The following is a 24,180-nucleotide window of genomic DNA, read 5'->3' as shown; positions in this document are numbered from 1 at the left end:
TTGTTGCTGGTTGCTCTAGTGGGCTGATATTACTCCTCATGTTCCATGAGTTGGCACATGAGTTCAGGTAATTTCAGGATGGTTTTTTGTAGGGTTTTTCGCTGACCGCGCAGTTCACTTTTGTATCCTCTGCTATCTAGTTTTAGCGGGCCTCATTTTGCTGAATCTGTTTTCATTACTACGTATGTGCTTTCCTCTCATTTCACCGTCATTACATGTGGGGGGCTGCTATTTCTGTGGGGTGTTTCTCTGGAGGCAAGAGAGGTCTTTGTTTCTTCTAATAGGGGAAGCTAGTCCTTCGGCTGGCGCGAGACGTCTAGAATCATCGTAGGCACGTTCCCCGGCTACTGCTAGTGTTGTGAATTAGGTTCAGGATCGCGGTCAGCTCAGTTTCCATCACCCTAGAGCTTGTTCTGTTTTTTGTGTGCTTGTCCTTTTGTGATCCCCTGCCATTGGGATCATGACACAGGTCACTGTATATGCTCTGAACTTCAACATCCATTGTGGTTCTGAATTGCCAATTCATGACAGGTCCCCCCGCGTGGTTCTGGGATTTTTGCTCACCGTTCTTGTGATCATTCTGACCCCACGGGGTGGGATTTTGCGTGGAGCCCCAGATCGAGGGAGATTATCAGTGGTCTTGTATGTCTTCCATTTTCTAATTATTGCTCCCACTGTTGATTTCTTCACTCCAAGCTGGTTGGCTATTGCAGATTCAGTCTTCCCAGCCTGGTGCAGGGCTACAATTTTGTTTCTGGTGTCCTTTGACAGCTCTTTGGTCTTCACCACAGTGGAGTTTGGAGTCAGACTGTTTGAGGGTGTGCACAGGTGTCTTTTTATACTGATAACAAGTTTAAACAGGTGCCATTACTACAGGTAATGAGTGGAGGAAAGAGGAGACTCTTAAAGAAGAAGTTACAGGTCTGTGAGAGCCAGAAATCTTGATTGTTTGTTTCTGACCAAATACTTATTTTCCACCATAATATGCAAATAAAATGATAAAAAAACAGACAATGTGATTTTCTGGATTTTTTTTTCTCAGTTTGTCTCCCATAGTTGAGGTCTACCTATGATGTAAATTACAGACACCTCTCATCTTTTTAAGTGGTGGAACTTGCACTATTGCTGACTGACTAAATACTTTTTTGTCCCACTGTATATGTCCCTCATCCTGGTATCTATATAACCCCCATCCTGGCACACTGCCGCCCTGTGCTGCTGGCACACTGCACCCACATCTCATCCTGGATATGGCCCCCATGTCACTATAAGGCACCCTGCTGGCACACACATGGCCCCCCCAGTCACTACATGCCCCCCTGCAGGCACACACATGCCCCCCCAGTCACTACATGCCCCCCTGCATGGAACCTGCACTATTGTTGACTGACTAAATACTTTTTTGCCCCACTGTATTTGCAATTGTCTCATTTGTGACATCTTTATAAAATATTTTTGATAAAGCACTGCCTAATTTTTTATGGGATATAATATGTAATATTAGTTCATTCTCCTGCTCTAAACGTACCCTGACTCTGGAAGAGAAATACGCTACTGTGTTGGGTTAGCTTCGGACCCGTTTAATCGAAGCTGGTGGCAGTGATACCGATAGTGTGCAGACTTTTGGGTTATGTTGTAGCGGCTGCGGCGTTGATAATTATTGTTCCTGCCTGAGTGGGAGTAGTTTATCGCGTCGCTGCAGCGTGCCCAATAGCCAGTACATAGCGGGCAGCCTGTCTGGTGACTAATTACCCAGGGTGCAGTACCTAATCTGACCTGAGAGTAAGGGGGCGCCAGAGAGCTGCAGGTGTTAAGTGGAACTGTAAGCGGGATATACATAAATCCCTGCAGTTGGTGGTATATTGAAAGCAGTGGGATACCTAGAGTAAGCCCCTGCTGTAAACTAAGAGGTCAATAGCCTTGTGTGTGTTTTCTCATCACATTGTTAGCAGTGGAGGGATAACTAAGATAAGCCCCCCTGCACATGTGATAGTTGTCTGTTGGCCTAAAGTCACCCCAACCTGTGACGTAGGGGTGACGGTCACAGTGTGAATCGTGACAAATTGGTGGCAGCGGTCAGGGGAATCCTGACAATTGGTGGCAAGGCGGTGGGATATCTTAGAGCATTAGTGATTTGGTTTGAGTAATCATTCCTCTCACTAAAAACTTGCAGAAAGTTCTTGCGAGGACTCTGCGCAAATAAGTTTGGAGAACGAACTCAGTGTTTTATTAGTTTTGAGACAATTGCGTACTGGTAATTATCCCCTCCCTTCTCTTCGTTTTCTATCCTATCTTTTATTTGGCAACCATGGCTGCGAAAGGGGAAGCCTGGTACAACCAGCAGAAGAAGGACATTCTTGCTGGGATATGCATGTACCACGGCCTGAACCCCCAGGACAAGTCCAAGGCTCAAATGGTCGCTGACCTGGTGCAATTTGAAGCCGACCAAGCCAGGTCACAGAGCCCAGAGGCCGCAGAAGCCAGCACCAGCGAACATGGTGCTGCAGCAGAGGTCCAACCACTGAATGCTGGCCCTGTTAGCGATCCGGGCGAATTGGACCCCCACCTGCAGGCGGCCTTGAAAGAATTCCCCACTGACGACCATGAGGGACGTCGGCAGCTGATTCAGCAATACCGGCAGGAGGCCCGAGCTGAGAGAGAGGCCCGAGCTGAGAGAGAGGCCCAGCGAGCCGAGCGGCAAGCGGAGCGGGAGTACCAGCTGCAGTTAGCCCAACTGCAAATGCAGGGGTCGTCCCAGTCCAGCCGTGAGCCCAGCAGCGCTCAGATACCTAAACCCCGGCCCGATCACTTCCCTGTTATGGAGAAGGACGGAGACTTGGACACTTTTCTGCAGGCCTTTGAGAAAGCCTGCAGACAGTACCGGCTGCCTACAGATGAATGGGCACGATACCTGACACCAGGGCTGAGAGGCAAAGCTCTGGAGGCGTTTGCTGCCCTCCCTCAAGAACAAGATGGTGACTATGAGGCCATCAAGCAGGCCCTGATAGCAAAGTACCAGCTTACTCCCGAGGTGTACCGTAGAAAGTTCCGGACCCTCCAACGTGGCCCACACGACAGTTACAGTGATGTGGTGCATGGACTGGGGACCCACTTTGACCAGTGGACCCAAGGACTGTCAGTGACCACCTTTCCACAGCTGCGAGACCTGATGATCAAAGACCAGTTCTTTCATCTTTGCCCAGCTGAGGTGCAACAGTTCGTGATGGACAGAGAACCCAAAAACGTGACGATAGCAGCGCAGATTGCCGATGCCTATGAGGCCAACCGTAGATCGGAAGGGCGGAAGCCAGTCACCACCAGCTGGAGAGGGGGTAAGCCTGCAACTAACGCCAGTACCCCTGCCAGCCAACACACCAGAGGTCCTGGCCCCGTGGCCAACAGCACCAGACCTACCACCGAACCTCGCAAGTGTTACACCTGCAGTCAGACTGGTCATCTCAGTTCCTCCTGCCCAACCAAGCAGAAGAACACCCCAGCCAAGGCCCCAGGGCCTAATGCAGCAGTTCTTTTGGTGGGTGGTGTGGTTGGGAGGGTGTGTGACAACGTACAGCACGTCACTGTGGGAGGCCATGTTGCTACAGGTCTCAAGGACACCGGGGCTGAACGAACCCTCATCCGACCCGAACTGGCAGCCCCTGAAGAAATCATTCCGGGGAAAACCCTAACTGTCACTGGGATTGGGGGCATCAGCTGTCCCTTACCGATGGCCCGGGTTTTTATTGATTGGGGTGCCGGGAGCGGGGTGAAGGAAGTGGGGCTGTCTGATAATTTGCCCACTGATGTTTTGTTGGGGACTGATTTGGGGAGACTGGTTGCATACTACGTCCCTGACACCCCTCCCCAATCGGCTAATAAGGGTAACATTAACCCTGATGATGATGATGATGATGGGAAATCGCATGTGTTACCTGACCATGCTTTATCTTGTAATGATGCATCTAATAACCATTTTTTTCCTAGGATTGATGGTGAAAATGTTGTACCTGTGCCAGCTGAACCTGATAATGAATTTTCTGTGAAGGTTAATGTGTCCATAGGTACAGGCGTGCCCAGCCACGTCGCTCTGCGGAGTGAGACGGCTGAGGAACCCCTAACAGGGGCAAGTGTCGGTGCTACAGGAAATGGGGAGATGCATGGGAACCGTGAGGAAGGTGATGCCATGAAAGTGACCAGTGCCACCGAGGAAGGTAACTGGCCCATAAGTAGCACTGCCCCTGGAGTGTTGGGGGTGGATGGGGAGGTAGAGCCCATAGCAGCGCCGGCTGATGGGTCTGTAGAAAACCCCGGGGAGACAGCCTACGTAGCTGCTGTCACCCGCAGTCAGAGTGCCCGGAAAGCAGATAACTGTCGGCCTTCCGGACCCTCCTCAGTCATCAGTGTGACTGAACCAGAGGTGGACCCAGAGCAGGTCCTAGAGGGTTCCCGTGGGGAAGGGACCCTGACCTCCTTCTGGCTTCCACTAGCCAGGAGTTTCAGGCCGCTCTGCACACAGATGCGAGCCTAGAGAGTTTGCGACAACTCGCTGGGACGCGCTTCTCCGAGACTGATAAGGAGAAGGTGTTCTGGGAACAAGGAAGGTTGTACCGGGAGACAGTACCCGGAGAATCACAAAAGGAGTGGTTGAGGGAAAGACAGGTGGTCGTCCCGCAGCAATTCCGGGGTGAGTTGTTGCGGATTGCCCATGAGATCCCGCTAGCTGGACACTTGGGGATCAGCAAAACTAAGGCCCGGCTGTCTCAACACTTCTATTGGCCTAAGATGGGGACAGATGTGTCAAACTACTGCCGCTCCTATATCACTTGTCAAAGAGTGGGGAAGGCGGGGCCTGCTCTTAAGGCTCCCCTGATCCCTTTACCAGTGATAGAGGAGCCTTTCCAGAGGATCGCGGTGGACATTGTAGGCCCGCTGGCCGTCCACAGCAGCTCTGGAAAGCAATACATCCTTACTGTGGTAGACTACGCTACCCGGTACCCAGAGGCAGTAGCTCTGTCGTCAACTAGGGCAGATAAGGTGGCGGATGCCCTGTTGGCCATCTTTTCACGTGTAGGGTTTCCCAGGGAAATGCTTACTGATCAAGGGACCCAATTTATGTCTCGCCTAATGGAGGCTCTCTGTAAGAGAATGCAGGTGAAGCACCTGGTATCGAGTGCGTATCACCTACAGACCAATGGCCTGTGTGAACGCTTCAATGGTACCCTCAAACAGATGCTACGCATGCTGGTTGAGACTCAAGGGCGCGACTGGGAGTGGTACCTCCCACACCTGCTGTTCGCTTACCGAGAGGTTCCGCAGGCCTCGACGGGGTTCTCCCCCTTCGAGCTCCTGTACGGCAGGCGAGTCCGGGGACCCCTTGGGTTGGTAAGAGACTCCTGGGAAGAGGAGCCGAACCCTTCTGAAGTGTCCATAGTGGAGTATGTCATGCGCTTCCGTGACAAGATGCAGACCTTGACGCAGTTGGTGCATGACAACATGACGCAGGCTCAGGCTGATCAGAAGCACTGGTACGACCACAACGCCCGAGAGCGGACCTACCACGTGGGTCAAAAGGTGTGGGTGCTGGTCCCCGTACCAACGGATAAGCTTCAGGCAGCCTGGGAGGGCCCGTACGTCGTCCACCAACAGCTCAACCCGGTCACTTACGTGGTCACGCTTGACCATGCTCGGGGTAGGCGAAAGGCCTTTCACGTCAACATGATGAAGGCTCATCACGAACGTGAACCTTTCGTCCTACCGGTCTGCAGCTTGCCCGAAGACGGTGAGGAAGACACCCTCCTGGACATGCTGGCCCAAGCCAAGGCCAATGGGTCCATCGAGGACGTGGAGGTAAGCGCCTCGTTATCTGAACCCCAGCGGTTGCAGTTGCAAACCACACTGGAACCCTTCCGGGTCGTGTTCTCCTACCGACCTGGGAGGACTGAGTTAGCCGTCCACGAGGTGGACACCGGGAATCACGCCCCACTACGGCGAACACCCTATCGAATCTCTGACAAGGTGCAGCAGATTATGCGCCAAGAGATTGATGAGATGTTACAGCTGGGGGTGATTCGACGGTCAAAGAGCGCGTGGGCATCACCTGTAGTTCTCGTGCCAAAGAAAGACCGGACCACCCGGTTCTGCATGGACTACAGGGGGCTCAACGCCATCACAGCCTCTGACGTGCACCCAATTGTTGTGATTAGGTAATTCAGAACCACAATGGACTTTGAAGTTCAGAGCACACCAAGTGACCTGACAATAACCAAAATACATATGACGAGCTCTGAGACGTGGAAACTCTGCTGACCGCAATTCCTAATCCTATCCAACCACACTAGAGGCAGCCGTGGATTGCGCCTAATGCTACCTATGCAACTCGGCACAGCCTGAGAAACTAGCTAGCCTAAGAGGAAAATAAGCCTACCTTGCCTCAGAGAAATTCCCCAAAGGTAAAGGCAGCCCCCCACATATAATGACTGTGAGTAGAGATGAAAGTACAAACGCAGAGATGAAATAGATTTAGCAAAGCGAGGCCCAGCTTACTGAATAGACCGAGGATAGGAAAGATTGCTTTGCGGTCAACACAAAACCCTATAAACAACCACGCCGAGGAGGCAAAAAGACTCTCCGCACCGACCAACGGTACGGAGGTACTCCCTCTGCGTCCCAGAGCTCCCAGCAAGCGAGAAAAACCAATTAAGCAAGCTGGACAGAAAAAATAGCAAACAAAAACAACACAAGCAAACTTAGCTCATGCAGGACTACAGGCCACAGGAACGATCCAGAAGGAAGCAGACCAACACTAGAACATTGACTGGAGGCCAGGATCAAAGCACTAGGTGGAGTTAAATAGAGCAGCACCTAACGACTTAACCTCCACACCTGAGGAAGGAAAGTCAGAAGCCGCAGTACCACTCACATCCACCAACGGAAGCCCATAGACAGAATCAGCCGAAGTACCACTTGTGACCACAGGAGGGAGCTCGACCACAGAATTCACAACAGTACCCCATCCCCCTTGAGGAGGGGTCACCGAACCCTCACCAGAGCCCCCAGGCCGACCAGGATGAGCCATATGAAAGGCACGAACAAGATCGGCAGCATGGACATCAGAGGCAAAGACCCAGGAATTATCTTCCTGACCATAACCCTTCCACTTAACCAGATACTGAAGTTTCCGTCTCGAAACACTAGAATCCAAAATCTTCTCCACTATATACTCCAACTCCCCCTCCACCAAAACCGGGGCAGGAGGATCAACAGATGGAACCATAGGTGTCACGTATCTCCGCAACAATGACCTATGGAATACGTTATGGATGGAAAAAGAATCTGGAAGGGTCAAACGAAAAGACACAGGATTAAGAACCTCAGAAATCCTATACGGACCAATGAAACGAGGCTTAAACTTAGGAGAAGAAACCTTCATAGGAATATGACGAGATGACAACCAAACCAAATCCCCAACACGAAGTCGGGGACCCACACAGCGTCTGCGATTAGCGAAACGTTGAGCCTTCTCCTGGGACAAGGTCAAATTGTCCACTACATGAGTCCAAATCTGCTGCAACCTGTCCACCACAGTATCCACACCAGGACAGTCCGAAGACTCAACCTGCCCTGAAGAGAAACGAGGATGGAACCCAGAATTGCAGAAAAACGGTGAAACCAAGGTAGCCGAGCTGGCCCGATTATTAAGGGCGAACTCAGCCAACGGCAAAAAGGACACCCAATCATCCTGATCAGCAGAAACAAAGCATCTCAGATATGTTTCCAAGGTCTGATTGGTTCGTTCAGTCTGGCCATTTGTCTGAGGATGGAAAGCCGAGGAAAAAGACAAATCAATGCCCATCCTAGCACAAAAGGCTCGCCAAAACCTCGAAACAAACTGGGAACCTCTGTCAGAAACGATGTTCTCTGGAATGCCATGTAAACGAACCACATGCTGGAAGAACAATGGCACCAAATCAGAGGAGGAAGGCAATTTAGACAAGGGTACCAAATGGATCATCTTAGAGAAGCGATCACAAACCACCCAAATGACCGACATTTTTTGAGAGACGGGGAGATCCGAAATAAAATCCATAGAGATATGTGTCCAAGGCCTCTTCGGGACCGGCAAGGGCAAAAGCAACCCACTGGCACGAGAACAGCAGGGCTTAGCCCGAGCACAAATCCCACAGGACTGCACAAAAGAACGCACATCCCACTACAGAGACGGCCACCAAAAGGATCTAGCCACTAAATCTCTAGTACCAAAGATTCCAGGATGACCAGCCAGCACCGAACAATGAACCTCAGAGATAACTTTACTAGTCCATTTATCAGGGACAAACAGTTTCTCCGCTGGGCAACGATCAGGTTTATCAGCCTGAAATTTTTGCAGCACCCGCCGCAAATCAGGGGAGATGGCAGACACAATTACTCCCTCTTTGAGAATACCCGCCGGCTCAGACAAACCCGGAGAGTCGGGCACAAAACTCCTAGACAGGGCATCCGCCTTCACATTTTTAGAGCCCGGAAGGTACGAAACCACAAAGTCAAAACGGGAGAAAAACAGCGACCAACGAGCCTGTCTAGGATTCAACCGTTTGGCAGACTCGAGATAAGCCAAGTTCTTGTGATCAGTCAAGACCACCACGCGATGCTTAGCTCCTTCAAGCCAATGACGCCACTCCTCGAATGCCCACTTCATGGCCAGCAACTCTCGATTGCCAACATCATAATTTCGCTCCGCAGGCGAAAACTTCCTGGAAAAGAAGGCGCATGGTTTCATCACCGAGCAATCAGAACGTCTTTGCGACAAAACAGCCCCCGCTCCAATTTCAGAAGCATCAACCTCGACCTGGAACGGAAGCGAAACATCTGGTTGACAACACAGAAGCAGAAGAAAAACGACGCTTCAACTCCTGAAAAGCCTCCACAGCAGCAGAAGACCAATTGACCACATCAGCACCTTTCTTGGTCAAATCGGTCAATGGTTTAGCAATACTAGAAAAATTACAGATGAAGCGACGATAAAAATTAGCAAAGCCCAGGAACTTTTGCAGACTCTTCAGAGATGTCGGCTGAGTCCAATTATAAATAGCCTGGACCTTAACAGGATCCATCTCGATAGCAGAAGGGGAAAAAATGAACCCCAAAAATGAAACCTTCTGAACACCAAAGAGGCACTTTGATCCCTTCACAAACAAAGAATTAGCACGCAGGACCTGGAACACCATTCTGACCTGCTTCACATGAGACTCCCAATCATCCGAGAAGACCAAAATATCATCCAAGTATACAATCAGGAATTTATCCAGGTACTCTCGGAAGATGTCATGCATAAAGGACTGAAATACTGATGGAGCATTGGCAAGTCCGAATGGCATAACTAGGTACTCAAAATGGCCCTCGGGCTTATTAAATGCAGTTTTCCATTCATCGCCCCGTTTAATACGCACAAGATTATACGCCCCTCGAAGATCTATCTTGGTGAACCAACTAGCCCCCTTAATCCGAGCAAACAAATCAGATAGCAGCGGCAAGGGGTACTGAAATTTGACCGTGATTTTATTTAGAAGGCGGTAATCAATACAAGGTCTCAGCGAACCATCCTTCTTGGCCACAAAAAAGAACCCTGCTCCCAATGGCGATGACGACGGGCGAATATGACCCTTCTCCAAGGATTCTTTTACGTAACTCCGCATAGCAGCGTGCTCAGGTACAGATAAATTAAACAGTCGACCCTTAGGAAACTTACTACCGGGAATCAAATCGATAGCACAATCACAATCCCTATGCGGAGGTAGGGCATTGGACTTGGGCTCATCGAATACATCCCGGTAATCAGACAAGAACTCTGGAACCTCAGAAGGGGTGGATGATGAGATGGACAGAAATGGAACATCACCATGTACCCCCTGACAACCCCAGCTGGACACAGACATAGATTTCCAATCTAATACTGGGTTATGGACTTGTAGCCATGGCAACCCCAACACGACCACATCATGCAGATTATGCAACACCAGAAAGCGAATATCCTCCTGGTGCGCAGGAGCCATGCACATGGTCAGCTGGGTCCAGTATTGAGGCTTATTCTTGGCCAAAGGCGTAGCATCAATTCCTCTCAATGGAATAGGACACTGCAAGGGCTCCAAGAAAAACCCACAACGCTTGGCATACTCCAAGTCCATCAAATTCAGGGCAGCGCCTGAATCCACAAATGCCATGACAGAATAGGATGACAAAGAGCAGATCAAAGTAACGGACAAAAGAAATTTCGATTGTACCGTACCAATGGTGGCAGACCTAGCGAACCGCTTAGTGCGCTTAGGACAATCAGAGATAGCATGAGTGGAATCACCACAGTAGAAACACAGCCCATTCTGACGTCTGTGTTCTTGCCGTTCAGCTCTGGTCAAGGTCCTATCGCACTGCATAGGCTCAGGTTTATGCTCAGATAATACCGCCAAATGGTGCACAGATTTACGCTCACGCAAACGTCGACCGATCTGAATGGCCAAAGACATAGACTCATTCAGACCAGCAGGCATAGGAAATCCCACCATGACATCCTTAAGGGCTTCAGAGAGACCTTTTTTGAAAATAGCTGCCAGCGCACATTCATTCCATTGAGTGAGCACGGACCACTTTCTGAACTTCTGACAATAAATCTCAATCTCATCCTGACCCTGACACAGAGCCAGCAAATTTTTCTCAGCCTGATCCACTGAATTAGGTTCATCGTACAGTAATCCGAGCGCCAGAAAAAACGCATCAACATTACATAATGCAGGATCTCCTGGCGCAAGAGAAAATGCCCAGTCCTGAGGGTCGCCACGTAATAAAGATACAATGATCCTAACTTGTTGAACTGGGTCACCAGAGGAGTGAGGTTTCAAAGCCAGAAACAGTTTGCAATTATTTTTGAAACTCAGAAATTTAGCTCTATCTCCAGAAAACAAATCAGGAATAGGAATTCTTGGTTCTAACATAGAATTCTGAGCCACAAAGTCTTGAATCTTTAGTACTCTTGCAGTGAGATGATCCACACATGAAGACAGACCTTTAATGTCCATCCCTACACCTGTGTCCTGAACCACCCAGATGTCTAGGGGAAAAAAAAAGGCAAAACACAGTGCAAAGAAAAAAAAATGGTCTCAGAACTTCTTTTTTCCCTCTATTGAGAAGCATTAGTACTTTGGGCCTCCAGTACTGCTGTGATTAGGTAATTCAGAACCACAATGGACTTTGAAGTTCAGAGCACACCAAGTGACCTGACAATAACCAAAATACATATGACGAGCTCTGAGACGTGGAAACTCTGCTGACCGCAATTCCTAATCCTATCCAACCACACTAGAGGCAGCCGTGGATTGCGCCTAACGCTACCTATGCAACTCAGCACAGCCTGAGAAACTAGCTAGCCTAAGAGGAAAATAAGCCTACCTTGCCTCAGAGAAATTCCCCAAAGGTAAAGGCAGCCCCCCACATATAATGACTGTGAGTAGAGATGAAAGTACAAACGCAGAAATGAAATAGATTTAGCAAAGCGAGGCCCAGCTTACTGAATAGACCGAGGATAGGAAAGATTGCTTTGCGGTCAACACAAAACCCTACAAACAACCACGCATAGGGGGCAAAAAGACTCTCCGCACCGAGTAACGGTACGGAGGTACTCCCTCTGCGTCCCAGAGCTTCCAGCAAGCGAGAAAAACCAATTAAGCAAGCTGGACAGAAAAAATAGCAAACAAAAACAACACAAGCAAACTTAGCTCATGCAGGACTACAGGCCACAGGAACGATCCAGAAGGAAGCAGACCAACACTAGAACATTGACTGGAGGCCAGGATCAAAGCACTAGGTGGAGTTAAATAGAGCAGCACCTAACGACTTAACCTCCACACCTGGGGAAGGAAAGTCAGAAGCCGCAGTACCACTCACATCCACCAACGGAAGCCCATAGACAGAATCAGCTGAAGTACCACTTGTGACCACAGGAGGGGGCTCGACCACAGAATTCACAACACCCAATGCCACGCATCGAGGAGCTGCTGGATAAGTTAGCTGGCGCAGATTACCTAACCATAATGGATCTGAGTCGAGGATACTGGCAGATTCCCCTGAGCCCCGAGGCACAGGAGAAGTCCGCCTTTATCACACCCTTTGGATTGTACGAGTCCACGGTCATGCCCTTCGGCATGAAAAATGCCCCTGCCACTTTCCAGCGGATGGTCAACCTCCTGCTTCAGGGACTGGAGAAGTACGTCGTGGCGTACTTGGATGACATTGCCATCTTCAGTTCCTCCTGGAAGGAACACCTGCAGCATCTCGAGGAGGTGCTCAGGCGAATTCACCGAGCAGGACTGACTATCAAGCCGGGAAAGTGCCAGATGGGCATGAGGGAGGTTCACTACCTGGGGCACCGGTTAGGCGGGAACACCCTGAAGCCAGAGCCGGAGAAAGTGGGCGCGATCGTGAACTGGCCCACTCCCGTGACCAAGAAACAGGTGATGTCCTTCTTGGGCACTGCAGGGTACTATAGGCGCTTTGTACAGCACTATAGTAGCCTGGCAAAACCTTTGACGGACCTCACCAGGATGAAGCTACCCCACATTGTCAACTGGACAGATGGCTGTGAGGGGGCCTTCCAGGCGTTGAAAACCGCACTGTGCAACGCCCCTGTGTTGAAAGCAGTCGACAGCAGTCGACCGTTCTTGGTGCAGACCGACGCCAGCGAGTTTGGCCTTGGTGCTGTGCTCAGCCAGGTTGACTCGGAGGACCAAGAGCACCCCGTGTTATACCTGAGCCGAAAACTTTTGCTGAGGGAAGTGGCCTACTCCACCATCGAGAAGGAGTGCCTGGCCATAGTCTGGGCCCTGCAGCGCTTGCATCTCTACTTGTATGGTCGCCCCTTCACTGTGGTAACCGACCACAACCCTCTGCGCTGGCTGAACACCATGTGTGGAACCAACGGCAGGTTGCTATGCTGGAGCCTTGCCCTTCAGCAGTTTGACTTCACCATTGAACACAAAACGGGCAAAGAGCATGGGAATGCAGATGGACTCTCCCGCCAGGGTGAACCTACTGAGGTGCCCATGGAGGCATACCGTGGGGTTCTGCCTCCCTTGCGCACACCAAAAGGGGGAGGTGTCACGATATGGTATGAAATATCATAAGTAGTTCTCTTGCTAGCCTGTGTGGGCTAAGCCCCCCTTCTTGGAGTGATGCGGCAACAGTTTGTAGCTTCAAATTCCTTCCGTTTCACTCAGCCAAGAGCTGCTTTGCCAATGTAGATGGGGGAGGAAGAGTTTATTACCTCTAGCTCAGAGAGCCGAAGTATTTACGACCAGCATTCTTGCAGTGGAAAGTGACAGGCTAGAACTGGATTCTAACTTTCCAGAAATGCATGGAAGTCCTTTGTCTTGTTTTGTTAAGATATTACACAACCCGTTTACGTAAAAAACACGAAAATATATATTAACAGATAGATGCCGTGCTAGCAAATGTGGAAAACAATATCACTTATGGGTTATAGCACACGATAACCGACTAAAAGCAATAAACAAAGACAGAAAGCAAACAGACAAAACTCCCCGTGGATTCACGTCAGTGGAACCCCCTGACCCAGAAACAGATACTCCCCCCCACCACTATAGTACCGCACCAGCAGCACAGTCTATCCTGCAATGAGTTAAGTGCCAATATCTCTAACTTACCAATGGTATGACTGACACAGCTAAGTGCGGGTCCGCGTTGCGTGAGGGTAGATGTGCCTCTATCCAATGTAAACCGCCAAGGGTTCCGGCGTGGTGCGCGTCAGATGACGCTATGCAGCGTACCTCAGGGATGCCCCGGCCAGTAGCATTCACCGGATACCGCACACAAAAACAACAATGGCCGATAGGCTCCTCCTACCTAGTGACGTCACCTGCAGTAAGGTGCGCTGGATCGCTCAAAAAAAGGAGGGGAGAGGGTTTAAACCAACGTGTTAAACCCTGAGGAAGAAGAGCGCTGCTCTTTGAAACGCGTTGGTTTAAACCCTCTCCCCTCCTTTTTTTGAGCGATCCAGCGCTCCTTACTGCAGGTGACGTCACTAGGTAGGAGGAGCCTATCGGCCATTGTTGTTTTTGTGTGGGGCATCTCTGAGGTACGCTGCATAGCGTCATCTGACGCGCACCACGCCGGAACCCTTGGCGGTTTACATTGGACAGAGTCACATCTACCCTCACGCAACGCGGACCCGCACTTAGCTGTGTCAGTCATACCATTGGTAAGTTAGAGATATTGGCACTTAACTCATTGCAGTATAGACTGTGCTGCTGGTGCGGTACTATAGTGGTGGGGGGAGTATCTGTTTCTGGGTAAGGGGGTTCCACTGACGTGAATCCACGGGGAGTTTTGTCTGTTTGCTTTCTGTCTTTGTTTATTGCTTTTAGTCTGTTATCGTGTGCTATAACCCATAAGTAATATTGTTTTCCACATTTGCTAGCGCGGCATCTATCTGTTTGTATTTTGGTCTATATTGTTACACAGGGGGGCACTACCCTGACTGATGCCAGCAGCTGCAATATCACTAGGCAGTTTCTCTGGGTGAGCGCCAGTGTTTATAATATACGAAAATATATATGCTTTACACCCCTCGGTGGATCTATTCACCACGTAAAACCTGAGCTTCTAACTCCATCTGGTAAAGAAGTAGGGATTTCTCTGTAAATATGTATCCCAGATAGGACATATTTGATCTCATTAGAATGCTCACGTTAATCCGAGCTGAATGATGGGTTTGTTAGGACTATGACATGTTTTGTAGCGGAGTTATTGAAATTAGATATAGATTAGAATAAAATGAGTTAACTGAAGAGGTAGGAGGGACAAGGTGATCCAACCCCTTTCTGGGATGTTACAGGCTTGGCTATAACCGTCTGCACACATCCCCAGCTCAGCCATCTGCTTGATTTCCTCTTCTGGACTTCTCGTCTTCTCCTGAAGCCAGCAGCACATCCAAATGAGCTGGGACGTATGGTTGCCTGCCATTCTTTGAACATGTGAGTGTTACCTTTCCTCATTTAATCCCTGTTTATTTCATAATTACCCTTGTACATATTTGCAATTGTCTCATTTGTAACATCTTTATAAAATATTTTTGATAAAGCACTGCCTAATTTTTTATGGGATATAATATGTAATATTAGTTCATTCTCCTGCTCTAAACGTACCCTGACTCTGGAAGAGAAATACGCTACTGTGTTGGGTTAGCTTCAGACCCGTTTAATCGAAGCTGGTGGCAGTGATACCGATAGTGTGCAGACTTTTGGGTTATGTTGTAGCGGCTGCGGCGTTGATAATTATTGTTCCTGCCTGAGTGGGAGTAGTTTATCGCATCGCTGCAGCGTGCCCAATAGCCAGTACATAGTGGGCAGCCTGTCTGGCGACTAATTACCCAGGGTGCAGTACCTAATCTGACCTGAGAGTAAGGGGGCGCCAGAGAGCTGCAAGTGTTAAGTGGAACTGTAAGCGGGATATACATAAATCCCTGCAGTTGGTGGTATATTGAAAGCAGTGGGATACCTAGAATAAGCCCCTGCTGTAAACTAAGAGGTCAATAGCCTTGTGTGTGTTTTCTCATCACATTGTTAGCAGTGGAGGGATAACTAAGATAAGCCCCCCTGCACATGTGATAGCCGTCTGTTGGCCTAAAGTCACCCCAACCTGTGACGTAGGGGTGATGGTCACGGTGTGAATCGTGACAAATTGGTGGCAGCGGTCAGGGGAATCCTGACAAAAACAAATGGATCTTACAAGTTATTTTTCAACTTCTCACAATACCCTACATACGATTGTACACGACTCGCTGGGCACATGGCAGTGCTATTTGAATGCAGATCCAGCTGGAATAGTTTGCAGACACAATGTTTTGGGAGCACTCTTCGTGGTCAACTGGCAGCTCAAAAGATCTCCACCATGAACATGCTTGGCACTATCTTCTCTGCTTTCCATATCCCAAGGATTGCCTTGCTCATCGCCATTTAGTACCATTACATGGATCTGGACTTACACTGGGGCCCCTAGGCTTGGACCATGGTGTTACCTGCTATACTGTGGCATTAGAAGGCAAGAAAAAATCAGGTAGCTGGGCCAGATCCAGAAGGACAGAATACAGGATCAGAAGACAAGAGTAGTCAGTAAACGGGCCACGGTCACAACAGGAAACAAATACACAAGCCACAAGCTGAGCACAGAGGACTGAAACAGGGGAGAACATGTTTCTGGCAGATTCCGGCCATGTGCTTTGAGCTTTAGTAGGGTGTGATACTTTCCAATTGGCTGAAGTAGGGAGCAGATTACTCCAGCTCGACAGCAGGAACAGATCCTAGACAAGATTGGACACACCATATGCAGAAGCCCTAATATACCTAAGGCCGGGATCACACATGCGAGAAACACGTCCGTGTCTCGCATGTGAAATCCAAGGTGTGGCGCCAGCACTTCAGAGCGGAGCGTGCGGCTCCATGTGTTCCTATGCGGCCGCACGCTCCGCTCCCCAGTGCCGGCGCCAGAGTTTGGATTTCACATGTGAGACACGGACGTGTTTCTCGCATGTGTGATCCCGGCCTAAATGAGAGAAACCAGAATAGTTGAAATCTCCATAAAGTGATTCCATTTTATAAATTACTTCACTGAGGGTTATAATCTATACACACGTGGTCAAAATTGTTGGTACCCCTCGTTTAATGACAGAAGAACCCACAATGGTCACAGAAATAATTGGATCTGACAAAAGTAATAATAAATAAGAGATGTATGAAAATGAGCAAATGAAAGTCAGACATTGCATTTCAACCATGCTTCCGCAGAATTAAAAAAAAAAATAAAACTCATGAAATAGGCCTGGACAGAAATGATGGTACCCTTGAAAATAATATGACAAAAGGGACATGTTAAATCACGGTGTGCCCACTAACTAGCATCACAGGTGTCTACAATCTTGGAATCAGTGAGTGGCCTGTATATAGATACTTACTGTTTGGTGACATGGTGTACAGCACTATGGAAACAATGGTGCTATGTAAATAAATAATAGTAATAATAATAGTAATGGTGTGTACCACACTCAACATGGACCAGAGGAAGTGAAGGAAAGAGTTGTCTCAGGAGATTAGAAAGAAAATTATAGACAAACATGTTAAAGGTAAAAGTTATAAGACCATCTCCAAGCAGCTTGATGTTCCTGTGACTACAGTTGCACATATTATTCAGAATTGTAAGATCCTTGAGACTGTAGCCAACCTCCCTGGACGTGGCCGCAGGAGGAAATCTGATGACAAATCAAAGAGACGGATAATATGAATGGTAACGAGCGCCCAGAAAAACTTTTAAACCGATTTAAAGGTGAACTTCAATCTCAAGGAACATCAGTGTCAGATCGCACCATCCGTCGTTGTATGAGTCAAAGTGGACTTCATGGGAGAATACCAAGGAGGACAACATTGTTGAAAAAAAAAATCATAAAAAAGCCAGACTGGAATTTGCCAAACTACGTGTTAACAAGCCACAAAGCTTCTGGGAGAATGTCCTATGGACAGATGAGACAAAAATGGAACTTTTTGGCAAGGCACATCAGCTCTATGTTCACAGACATAAAAATGAAGCATATCAAGAAAAGAACACTGTCACTCCTGTGAAATATGGAGGAGGCTCTGTTATGTTCTGGGACTGCTTTGCTGCATCTGGAACAGGGTGTCTAGAATCTGTGCAGGGTACAATGAAATCTCAAGGCTATCAAGTGATTCTAGAGAGAAATATGGTGCCCAGTGTCAGAAAGCTTGGTCTCAGTCGCAGGTCATGGGTCTTGCAACAGGATAATGACCCAAAACACACAGCTAGAAACACCCAAGAATGGCTAAGAGAAAAAGATTGGACTATTCTGAAGTGGCCTTCTATGAGCCCTGACCTAAATCCTATTGAGCATTTTTGCAAAGAGCTGAAACCTGCCTTCTGAAAAAGGCAACCTTCAGACACGAGACAACTGGAGCAGTTTGCTCTTGAGGAGTGGGACAAAATACCTGTCGAGAGGTACAGAAGTCTCATTGACAGTTACAGGAATCGTTTGATTGCAGTGATTGGCTCAAAAGGTTGTGCAGCAAAATATTAATCCTTTCGCGCCAGAGCCTGTTTTTGCCTTTGTGACGGGGCAATTCTGACCAGTGTCACTTTATGAGGTCATAACTTTTAATGCTTCAACGAATCCTGGTGATTATGATATTGTTTTCTTGTGACATATTGTACTTTATGATAGAGGTAAAATTTCTCTGATATAACTTGCGTTCATTTGTTAAAAAAATTGAAATTTGGAAAAATTTTGAAAATATCGGTTTTCAAAATTTTCATTTTTGTGCTCTTAAATCAGAGAGTCATGTCACACAAAATAATTAATAAATAACATTTCCCATGTGTCTACTTTACATCAGCACAATTTCGGAAACAATTTTTTCTTTTGTTAGGAAGTGTGATGCAGTGTCCCCTGTTACAGGTAGGGGGCGCTGCATAGTCTCCTCAGAATACGCATGGAGGCATAACCGGGTTTGTGAGAAAACGTCCGGCATTATTGTAAATGGCCGACATGTGTCGCAGAGCAAGATACTGTGCGCTGTAAGCCTGAAGTAAGGTTGTTCTGGGACCTGTTGTTCCACAAGTATTGGTGTAGCTTTAAATGGAGGCTTGCAGGGTTAGTTGGAGAGCTGGACGGGCCTGGCTAAACACACACCTCCCATCTATGGGAGTGGTTACAAGTATGTAATGTGACCAGGGTGTGGGTCACATGGTTCTGAGTGTATGGACCTGAATGGTTCTTAGCTGTAAGGTCCTGTGAGAGGAAATACCTGGGTGTTGGGAGGTCCAGAGTGGGAACTGGATCCCCAAAGAGCACCTGGTGGAGCCGTGATCTTGAGTGGCCTCTGTTTTGGGAGGTCCTGTGTGTGGAACGGATCCCTGAAGAGCACGAGGTGAGGCATCTGCAGAGCCGGTGACTGCTACTGTGTTGGGGAAGCTACCATCCTTCGGTGGGTCTTGAACTGATTGATGTGTGCCTGCCAGGCAAGTTGGTGATCTTCGTAAGGCAGCTTCTCCGGAGGTCAGGACCTGTGTGATGCCAGCCGGTGAAACCTGCAGCGCTGTCAAGCAGGTAACCCAGACTGTGTTTATGGGATACCTCTGAGAATAAGAGGCATTCGGGAACCTGTGTGGCCGACACCAACAGGTAACAGAAAGAAAACCGCGTTATGCTGACCGGGGTCAGTGAGAGACTGTGTTTAGGCTTTAGAGCCTGCGGGCTGGACATGGCACAGCCTGTTTGTCCCGAGGCCTGAGAGAGCAGAGCTCTACTATGGACATTGAGGATTCGTCTGTCTGCTGTAAGACTGTTTGCCTTTTCTTCATGTTTCTATGGTTTATGGAGAAAATAAACCACATAGACTTTTTTAAGTGAAAGATCGTCCCTGTGTGCTTGAATATCGCAGCCAATCACGTGTTCCCCAAACCCATTAGTGATCACTGCATCACAGAAGCTATAAGAGTTAAAATTTGACCAGCGATTTTCTCATTTTTACAACAAAGTTTACAAAACCATTTTTTAGGGACCACATCACATTTGAAGTGAGTTTGGGGGGTCAATATGACAGAAAATACCCTAAACTGACCCCATTCTAAAAACTGCACCCCTCAAGGTGCTCAATACAACATTCAAGAAGTTAATTAACCCTTCAGGTGCTTCACAGGAATGAATGGAATTTGGAAGGAAAAAATAAACATTTACTTTTCTTTCACAAAAATGTTTTTTAGACCTATTTTTTTTTACTTTTGCAAAAGTAACAGGAGAAAATGGACTATACATTTTGTTTTGCAATTTCTTATGACCATGCCGATACCCCATATTTGGGGGAAATCTACTGTTTGGGCACACAGCAGGGCTCGGAAGGGAAGGAGCGCCATTTGACTTTTTAAATGTAAAATATGTTGGAATAATTAGCGATTGCCATGTCTCGTTTGGAGAGCCCCTTGCTGTGCCTAAATAGTGACACAATTTTGGAAACTAGACCCCTTAGGGAACTTATCCGGATGTGTATTGAACACCTTGAACCCTCAGGTGCTTCACAGAAGTTTATAACGTAGAGCCGTGGAAATAAAAAAAAAAAGAAAAACATTTTCACAATTCTTTTTAGCTCCATATTTTGCCTTTTCATAAGAGTTACAGGAGTAATTGTTCCATACAATTTGTTGTGCAATTTCTCCTGAGCACGCCGATACCCCATATGTGGGGGAATACTACTGTTTGGGCACATGGCAGAGCTTGGAAGGGAAGGAACGCCATATTGGAGAGCAGATTTTGCTGGAATTGTTCGTGGGTGACATGTCACATTGTCAGAGCCCCCTGACGTGTCTAAACAGTGGAAACCCCCAATAAGTAACCCCATTTTGGAAACTAGACCCCCCCTCCAAGGAACTTATCTAGATGTGTGGTGGGTACTTTGAACCCCCAGGTCCTTCAAAGAAGTTAATTACGTAGAGCCGTGAAAATAAAAAATCATATTTTTTCCACAAAAATTCTTTTCGTCCTCAATTTTTTTTCCAAAGGGTAACAGGAGACATTGGACCCCAAAAGTTGTTGTGTAATTTGTCTTGAGTATGCTGACATGCCATATGTGGGGATAAACCACTGTTTGGGCGCATGGCAGAGCTCAGAAGGGAAGGAGCATCATATTGGAGAGCAGATTTTGCTGGAATTGTTTGTGGTGAAATGTCACATTGTCAGAGCCCCTGAGGTGCCAGAACAGCATAAGCCCCCAAAAGTGACTGCATTTTACACAATACTTCCCTGAATGAATTCTTCTAGTGGTGCAGTGAGCCTACTGACACTACAGCTGTTCCATAGAAAATTATACCATTGGGCAGTGAAGAAAAAATTAAATTTTTACCACTAAAATATTTTTAACCTTAGATTTTACATTGGAAAATAGGTAGATAGGTAAATGGTCACTACACCCATAGATGAATTCGCAGAGGGGTGTCATTTCCAATTCCCAGAGGGGTGTAATTTCCAAAATGGGGTAACTTCAGGGGGGATTCTGCTGTTATGGCACTTTGGAGAGCCGCTAAGTGCCAGAACAACAGAATCCCCCCTGAAATGACCCCATTTTGGAAATGACACCCCTCTGGTTATTCATCTATGGATATAGTGAACATTTTCACTACATGAATGATTTCCGGAATCACATAGTGGAAATTTTAGAGCAAAAATAGCATTGTAGTGCCCAATATATTGTGCCCAGCTTGTCTCTGGAGACATCCCCCCACCTACCCCCGGAAATTGTTCAGTCAGCTTTACTCAAATGTGTCTGTCACTAAATAAACCAAATGCTTGAATGTCAAAACAGCTTAAAAACGTGGTTCTGTGTGGAAGATTTTACATCAGTCATGGAGGCAATAGGCTGTCAATGATGGGCATTGTGGGCAATAATAGCGGGTATCATGCCTCATTCCTCTCAAGGAACATACACAACATCTTCTCTGGGGGTTCTTTCTTGTTTCAGTTGCTGGAATGAGTGCAATAAAATGTTGCTGAGTGAGTCTTCAGGCATCTTCAGATTCTAAAGGATTGGCGGGGACAACATTTTCAAAAACAAGAATTTCAATGAGATACCAAGAGGTTGCACTCCATTAAGCTTTATTGTAAAATCTTCATTAAAAGCATGGACAACTGACAATAGAAAAATGGCATAAATAGCAGGGGTCCCAGACACCGGTTTACGCGTTTTAGGCCTATGCCCCTTAGTCATAACCTAGTGTTATATCAGTCAGTCAGGATTTATATAAAACGTTCCATCACATGGTTCAGTTATTTCACACCCACAACATTAAAACTCTTACAGTACAAAAATACAAACTTAAACCCAACAATATGCTGCTGTCATTATACACAGTCAAGAGCTCAGTGAACAATACTAACACAATATTCTATCTGTGCGCTTATTTACAGCGGTGGGACTTGCGGTCTCCATCATCAGGATCCAATGGGTTTCTCGGCTAAGAAGTTTTTGTCGCCAAGCTCTGCCCCTTCTGGGCTTTTTGACCCTTTCCATTCCTTTATAAAATGTTTGGATACATTAGAGGGATTAGGTCTCTGGTCATAAAGTGAATTTTTTTCGAAATACATATGGTGCTTTTCACACGCTCTATGTTCAACTTCGTGATCATCCCTTTTTAAATTCCAACGGTATCTTCGAATGTCAAATGAAACCTTTGATATTCTGCTCTTGCATGTGAAGGATGAAATACGTCATCAACGCACCACTTTTGAGGATGTGGTCAATTTTCCCAATTGTATTAGTGCTGTGGACGGGAAGCACATTCGGATTCAGAAACCAGTGCTTAGTGCATCCCTATACTATAACTATAAAATATACTTTTTATTGTATTAATTATTGCAGATGCTAGATGCTGCTTTATTGCTGTTGATATTGGTGCATATGGACGGACGGATGAACGATTCAAGAGTCTTCAAAGAGTCTAACATGAGGAAATGTTTGTACAGCAATCGGTTCAACATACCCTCAGCACGACCTCTTCCGGGCACGGAAGGCCCAAGTTTGCCCTATGTTTTAGTTGAAGATGAGGTGTTCCAACTCGGAATAAATCTACTCAAGCCGTACTCAAGCCGCAGTCTAAGGCTACTTTCACACGTACGACGTACTGACGCATCCTGTGCCAACGCAGCACAATGGGGGCAGCGAATGCATTATTACAACGCATCCGCTGCCCCATTGTGAGTTGCGGGGAGGAGGGGGCGGAGTTCCGGCCGCGCATGCGCGGTCGGAAATGGCGGACACAACGCACCAAAAAACTTTACAAGCAATGTTTTTTGGTGCCGATGGTCCGCCACAACACGACGCAACCGTCGCACGACGGATGCGACGTGTGGCAATGCGTCGCTAATACAAGCCTATGGAGAAAAAACGCATCCTGCAAACAACTTTGCAGGATGCGTTTTTTTCTGCAAAACTACGCATTGCAACGTGCGTCGTACGACGCTAGTGTGAAAGTAGCCTAAACTACACCAGACGCATTTTTAACTATCGCTTGAGCCGCGCAAGACGTTAATAACTTGTATGCAACTCCTGCCGGAAACTGTGGACCGTGTAGTGAAGGCTTGCAACTGCCTGCACAATTTTGTGTCCAGACATGAACCCCTGCTGGTTGACCCCGATGACTGTAAGTCGAACCTGATTAGCATTGAGTCGAGTACTGTTCGTTCTACAGTTGAGGTTATGCAAATGCGTGATAAATTTGCAAATTATTTATTTTATTATTTAGTCAATGAAGGTCTGGTTCCATGGCAAAACATCCATGTGTGATACTTTTAATCTGTTATTCATTGGCATATGTGCAATGTGTGTACATAGTGATTATTGTATTATTTTTGGTTCTTTCAGTTATGAAATCCTATTTTGCAATTTATGTTTACATTAAAAATAAAAATAAAAAATTTTCCAAATCTTATTTTACGTTCTAAAACAGTTTAATAACAAGTCTGGAATACAATGGTCTCCCACTCAAAATGTTGGTAGACATTTTTAACTTATGCGATCCCATAGGGATTTTACAAAATATTCAACTTTTTGTCTTGGGTTAAAGAAAACTTGTCAAGGCTATATTGCCGAACTATGTAAATTTTTTAAAATTTTTAGATACTGTGGTATTGCGCTGGCGTATTGTCTGCCCAACTGAAAGCCGGACTTCTACATTGCCGGTGCATTTCCATACCAGGTTCACCCTGGCCTCTAATTGGTGTTGTTGCTTGATAGGACGGAATGTCCATGGTACAATAGCTTGCACTTGAATTTGTTTTAGAGGAAGTGGGCACCTGAAGAGCCAAAAAATCCTCGAGTAGATCATTAAATCTTTGTCAAAAAAGTAAATTCTTGTGCGGCAGTATGCTTTGTACTATAGGGACATAAGATAAAAACAGGAGCTTCCATTCATTGGCTGCATACACGGATTCTCGTGATTGCAAGTCCTTAATTTCCCGCCTTATATCTCTGTGTTCGCTGAGACACAGATCCTCTAAACGTTGGAGTCCATCAACAATTATGGCATGGACTTCATCTTTGGCAGATGATTGCTTGCGTCTGCGATGTGCTT

The 24,180-nt window shown here is 47.2% G+C and overlaps 1 protein-coding gene across 3 annotated transcripts in view; it reads left to right on the top strand.

Annotated features, from left to right (window-relative positions):
* Positions 1-24,180, top strand: part of LOC138663476 (gastrula zinc finger protein XlCGF57.1-like) — an 89,566-nt gene that overhangs the window by 51,799 nt on the left and 13,587 nt on the right. The gene's annotated exons all lie outside the window — the stretch shown is intronic.

The sequence above is a fragment of the Ranitomeya imitator genome, chromosome 2 (genome assembly GCF_032444005.1).
Source record: "Ranitomeya imitator isolate aRanImi1 chromosome 2, aRanImi1.pri, whole genome shotgun sequence".
NCBI lineage: Eukaryota > Metazoa > Chordata > Amphibia > Anura > Dendrobatidae > Ranitomeya > Ranitomeya imitator.
Note: the sequence above shows the minus strand (reverse complement) of the source record. Positions and strands in the feature narration are given on the sequence as shown.